General features: G+C 41.9%; 1 protein-coding gene across 3 annotated transcripts in view; it reads left to right on the forward strand.

The window, feature by feature from the left end:
- The window catches only part of TXNRD1 (thioredoxin reductase 1), a 62,873-nt gene that overhangs the window by 27,395 nt on the left and 29,478 nt on the right, over positions 1 to 6,000 (forward strand). The gene's annotated exons all lie outside the window — the stretch shown is intronic.

Below are 6,000 nucleotides of genomic sequence, written 5' to 3' on the forward strand. Positions count from 1 at the left end.
GGCATAGCTTCTTGGCTAATTAGTAACCCAGGTCACTATGTCCTTGAAGGACAACACTCCAGCCCCTATCCGATTTTAGTTTTGAGATCTATGGGGTATGTGACATTTGAGGGAAAATCTTAACACATAAGCTACTGATAGTCCACCTCCAAAGTTATTTACTCCCGTGTCTGAATGCCTACCAACCACGTCTGCCATGAGCATACTCTTTCTCTTCCTGAAAGCCTGCAGATGTACCTGCTGACAACAGGGTCTCCCTTCTAATTTATTAGACTTCTTAGTGGACATTTTAGAAATTCTGTGATGAAGTTATAGAATATTACTAGTAGTGTGCCCACTATTTGCACTTGAGTCTGTGCTGGGACAATATTGAGATAAATAATATAATTCATGTAGGTACACAGATTCTCTTATCGTTGATATACTGATTCATTGATGTACAAACCAAGTACCCTGGGAACCTGGAGGTGGAATTGGAACATGTGATATAAAAGGTGTTGTGTCCTTGACAATCAGCAGAGGAGGGGAAGGTCATTTCATTTAGGCAGTGAAAAGAGAACAAATGAGATACGTATTTGAAGAATAGCAAATATTCTGGTGTGTCTGGAGCCTGCGTGTGTGGGGAACGTGTATGAGGAGTGGGCGTGAGGACTGGCGCTGTGGGCTGAGCACCCCAGGTGGTTTGAGAGAGAGATAGTAGGAGGGACATGTAGACTAGCTTGCCAGCTGCACGATTTTACTGAGGGCAGGTTGGAACAGATGCTTTTAAATACTTCTTTTCATGGCTCTGGGTATAGTAGCAGGAAGAAAATGGGGAGAGAGGGTCAAGACCAGAGCTGCAGCAGACAGGAAGCTACCGTCTTCCCCAGCTCCCCATCTCAACCTCCCGCCAGCATCATGTGGATTCATTTAGGTTCTGCAGGTCAGGATCGATCATCTCCTATTACCCTTTATTCTCCATTCCATCTCTGTTCCAGTGCATATGTAACCCTGCTGTTCCTGGAGGGAGATCCTGTTGCTCCCATTTGTCAGACAAGGAAACAAGTTCTAGGAGGTGAAGTAGGTCACCCATTTCGTAGCTAAGAAATCATTGGCACTATGATTTAGACTGAAGCATTTTTGACTTTGAAGCACATGAGGTTTATACCATGGGCCGTCTCCAAGCCATGCTGGCTTCAGTGGCAGCTCCTTTGAAGGGACCAGAACTTTAGGAGCTGTTCTAGGGGCAGGCATACACGAGAGAGTTTTTGCCATGGCTATGAGTGTGCCTTTCCTTACCATGCTCTCCCCAAAAGGGGCAAGTTATATATGTAATCTGTAGGCCATATTCCATTTTTCATCTGTGCCTTTGGGAAGAAAACATAAAACTACACATTTTATTTTCCCTCTTCCCCCAAATTATTCCATACATACCCTTTACCACAGTTCTCAGTGGGACTTCTTTCCCAGTTATGTAGGGTTAGCTCCTCACCCCAGCCTTCCTGACCCATTAAAGTGTGGGTTAGTACAGAACACGGACCAGGACACAGATTCTGACTGTTGTTTACCGCCTGTGCGATGAGGATTAAATAACAATAATGTAATTAGAATATCTGCCAATTGACAAATGTTAGTTTCTGTCCTTTCTTCTTTTTAATTGTTTCATCAGAGTTTCAGTAAATTGGAGTAGCTTCAGCCAAGCACTTTTCTTGGTTCTTCGTTTAATGGGTTGTAGAAAAACATTTACAGATGTTATAGGAAGTTTATATTTGAAGCAAGTTTGTTCCCTCTTAAAAAGAAGGACATTCAACAAGAATATTAATCTGAAGAAGTCTAGGATTTGTTGGAAAAAGTAAGGTTGTTCCAAGCAGATTTTTATTTATGCAGCGTTATAATTTCCATAGCCTGTCTTATTCATAGTGAACGCCACTGGCCCTTAAGTCTCGGTAAATGAACATTGCTGGGGAGGTATAACTTGGCATCATAAAATTTTTATTCATTCACGTAGGGTCTAGTACACAAATTGTTATGTTGTACTAGTTGATGTTAGCTTTAAACTACCAACTCTTATGCACAGTGAAGTCAATGGGACAGAATTGCTTAATTTGGTTAGAAATGTAGGAATAGTGGGTCTTTAGAATCTTAGAAAAGTAAGACATAAGTACAGACCTCTGCCAAATGTGAATTTTATTAGCAGGCCAACTAGGTGTAATTTTAATAAATTCAGTAATCAGGTGGGTGACGAAATAAACCTGGTGAATTGAAATATCTTCTTTCCAGCAAAAGAACATCTCTGCAGCTGCCACGTAATAATAAGCACTGGTTATGCTTATTTTTATTTTGAATTTATTTCTAAATTATATAATAAGGAACGAATAAACATATAGTGACCTGAGGTAACAAAGAGCCACTACTGGCACAGTTACATCTTTACTTTAAAACCAGCAGAAGATTCTTGAATTTCATGGGATTTTAAAACTTGAACCAAATCACAGTTGTCTTATTTGTCTATCCTGACAGAAATTATTTATCCAACTAATTTTACCTTTACCTTTTTTGTGTTTCTTCCTCTTTTCCAGATTTTAAGGTAGAAATACATAGTTTTCTCTTTTTAAACCTTCCACCTCAGGTATTGGTTAGCAGTAGTCCCAAGACTTTGATGAGAGCTGTTGAAGAGCTGTGCCTTCTAGTTACATCCCTTCACTTCTCCCAAGTAAAGCCTGGTGGTTTCTTTATTGTGATCACTGATTTTTCTCATTAAGCCTTGGGCCTTCCGAAGCAAGCTGTGGCCTGGCTGTGAGTACCAGACCTGGGCTTCGTGGGCGTGGCCTGCCTTGACTGCCAGGACCCCCCACTGAGGGAGCAGTGACTACCTCCCTCCTCTTAATGCTAAAATGATTGTGGTGAAATTACGTGGATTTAGACAAACGTTTATGTATTAGATCTTAGAAGAGGAAAGAAACTTGGAGGTGTATTTTTCAAATGAGAAACCCCTAGAGGCTGCTCCAACAGATAAAGCTTAAGACTTCTTTTGCATTTTTCGAATAAAACACATCTAATCTCATGTCCTTCACCAAAGAACAGTGTTCCAATTTTCTGGGAAGGCTGTCTTCTCTGACGCTGCAAATAACTCTAAGTGTGATGAGGGAGGAAAGGGACCTGGGCCAGGCAGCACAGCCAAATCTGCTTGGTGATGGGGGAGCGACAGGTCAAGGACTCAGCCTGTGATCTGCCCTTTCCCCCAAGCTCCAAATTCCAAATGGAGAATGTGCAGAGAGAGTCTCAAGCCTTAAAAAAAAAAAAAAATTACTTGAGCTCAGGCATGTAAACTGGATGAATTGGTCCTTTCTGAAAGGTTTATAGGATTTATATTTTTTCAGATTTCTCTACTTGAGTTCTCCTATGCTCAATTAAATGTGCCTTTAAAATATTAAGCATTTGAGAAGTTTTCGGATCCTATTTGCATTACAGAGAAAGCAAGGTCATTGGTTCACAATGGGGGGCTCACAGTTTGGGATGTGTACTCCTGTCACGCCTGATGTTTCACATCCAGTGTGCCTGTGTCTGTGAGTTAGCCTGAGGCCTCGGGCCGGTCATCCATCCTTCATTTTCTGTGTGTATAGTAGAAGTAGTTCGTGCCCCTGCAGGTGTTTTGAAGTTCACATGAGAAGGTGCACTGAAGATATTAAAGATCCTAGGTGGTTCTGCTAGTCTGATTACCGTTGTCGAATCTAAAGGGGTGGCCTGGCTCTCTGCAGTGGGCTGAAGGGCAACAGAGAGATGGCTTGTGATCCAGCTGCTGTGGCAGGCAGAAAGGCACACCCAGGTGAAACACAAATCCTGCCTGGCCATCTAGAGTCTAATTTCCAGAGGTTTAGCATTGGATTACTAATGGTAGACCAGGCCAGGGGACTCAAGAGGCCTTGGAGAAATGTTGAGGCTATGCCAGCAGATGGGCTGAGTGTGGGGATGTGGACTCTCCAGGAAATATTCGGGAATGCAGGAAGGAGGAAGATTTGGGGCATTACCAGAAGGCGAGGCAGCCCTAGAGAGCTAGGGTTCCAGGCGTATCACTACTCCCAGCAACTACCACCAGTAGTATATAAAGTAGGAATTTGGATTTTACAAGACCAGAAACTCAGTTCTCAGAATGGAATGCAAGGTCAGGGCCATCGGAGCAGCTAGAGTGGCTTGATGTTGAATCCCAAACTGATGGGTGGAACCATTAAATTCCTTCTGCCTGAGCGTAATCACACCAGAGATTGGGGGTGGCTGGGGTTTGCTGCCTATTGTACCAGAGGATGAAGGGACTTCGGTGGAAATGGGGTTTGAGGAGTTTGGAAATCAGGTGAGGTCTGATAGGCTTTAACCAGAATTAAGGTTTGCAGTAGGTTTAATCAGTGAAATAACTGAATTTATCGGTGCTATTATTTAATCTCAACTCTGTCTTTTAGAACGTGGTTTCTCCTGTATGATTAGCAGAAGATAATTCACTTAGTAGTTCTACAACTATAAGATTTCAGAAGTGAAGCCTCCCTGTAATCTAGTTCCTTGTTTCTCTGTGGGGGCGTCATTGGCACGTTTGGTTGGACAGCTCCTAGTTGTAAGGAACTGTTATGAAGGATATTTAACATCACTGGCCCTTGGCATTCCTGTCACTATGACAAACCAACATCACCACCAATAAGATGATGTCTGGGATTTGCTTTAAATATTCTAGTTTAAAAAAAGAGGTATATGAAGTGAGGTAGGTAAAGTGTTGGTAATTGCTATAGCTAGATGATTGGCATGTGGGGGTGAGTTACATGTGCCAATGGAATTATGTTCCATTCCTGGTGGAGAAACAGTGAGTCCTGCCTCTTCTTTTTATAGTGGCGGTAGGTGGATGCCAGACTCATAGTCTGGTCTGTGCAGCATCCCCTGTTCCCCCATCCCCCAGCACCCAGTCCTCTTGGCATCCCCACCACAGTGGCTTCTGCCGGCACTTAAAACAGAATTTTTACAGATCTCTCAAGATTTGCTCCAGTCCTAACATTTTATGATTCTATGAATTGAATACCTATAATCTGTTCTCTAGGATGCCACAAACCAGTTGTTGTGCTGTCGTTCCCACTCGCAGAGGCCGGCCGTTGGCTCTCGAAGACTTGATTTCACCACTTTGTGTTGCTGAGCTACTTAACCCTGAACCTGAGAACTCAGATTCCTCATTTCTGTGACAGAGGCTCTCAGTATATGTTGATTCTCTTGTCCTTCTTTTCAAATCACAGCTTCCCCAGAACCTGCCTTCTTCCTACCACCAGCATATATTATATCTGTATCCTGTTTTTCTTAGTCATTGATGTTATTAATGAATGACATTAATTAATATTTTAATATGCATTGAAATTTAATACCATATTAGTACCTCGATTCAGAAGATTAATTTTCATAGAATTTTAAAAAACTTTCCTGTCTTTGGTGAGATGAGGATTTGCGGGGCAATGAGACAGACTCTTAAATTTTCAGTCTAGACCAGGGGTCAGTAAACTGTGTGAAGGACCAGGGAGTAAATAATTTAGGCTTCATGAGCCATATGGTCTCTGTCACAACGATTCAACTCTGCCATTGTAGCATGAAAGCAGCTCTAGATAATAAATAAATAAACGATTGTGGGTATATTTCAATAAGACTTTATTTATAAAAATGGCGATGAGCTGGATTTGGCTCAAGGGGCCTCAGTTTGCAGCCCCTGTTATCAGTTTGGTAATGCCAAACCTGTCTACATCAGAGTCCCTCGGGGATTATTACAAAAACAGAGTCCTAGGCCTGACCACACCTTGTCAACCCAGCAATCAGTATTTATAATCCAAAGTAAAATTTCTGTTCATTTCCAGATAAAGAAGAAAAGAAGTTGTGAATGGTTATTTTTGTCTTAAAAATTGCCAGGAAGCCTTGCATTATTTAGTATTATGGTAGTTTTCTAAAAAGGAAAGACTATTTGAAGGTGAAAAGGTGGTTTTTGTGCTTGAAATGAAAGACTTG

The sequence above is a fragment of the Pteropus vampyrus genome, unplaced genomic scaffold (assembly GCF_000151845.1).
Source record: "Pteropus vampyrus isolate Shadow unplaced genomic scaffold, Pvam_2.0 Scaffold16, whole genome shotgun sequence".
Lineage (NCBI taxonomy): Eukaryota > Metazoa > Chordata > Mammalia > Chiroptera > Pteropodidae > Pteropus > Pteropus vampyrus.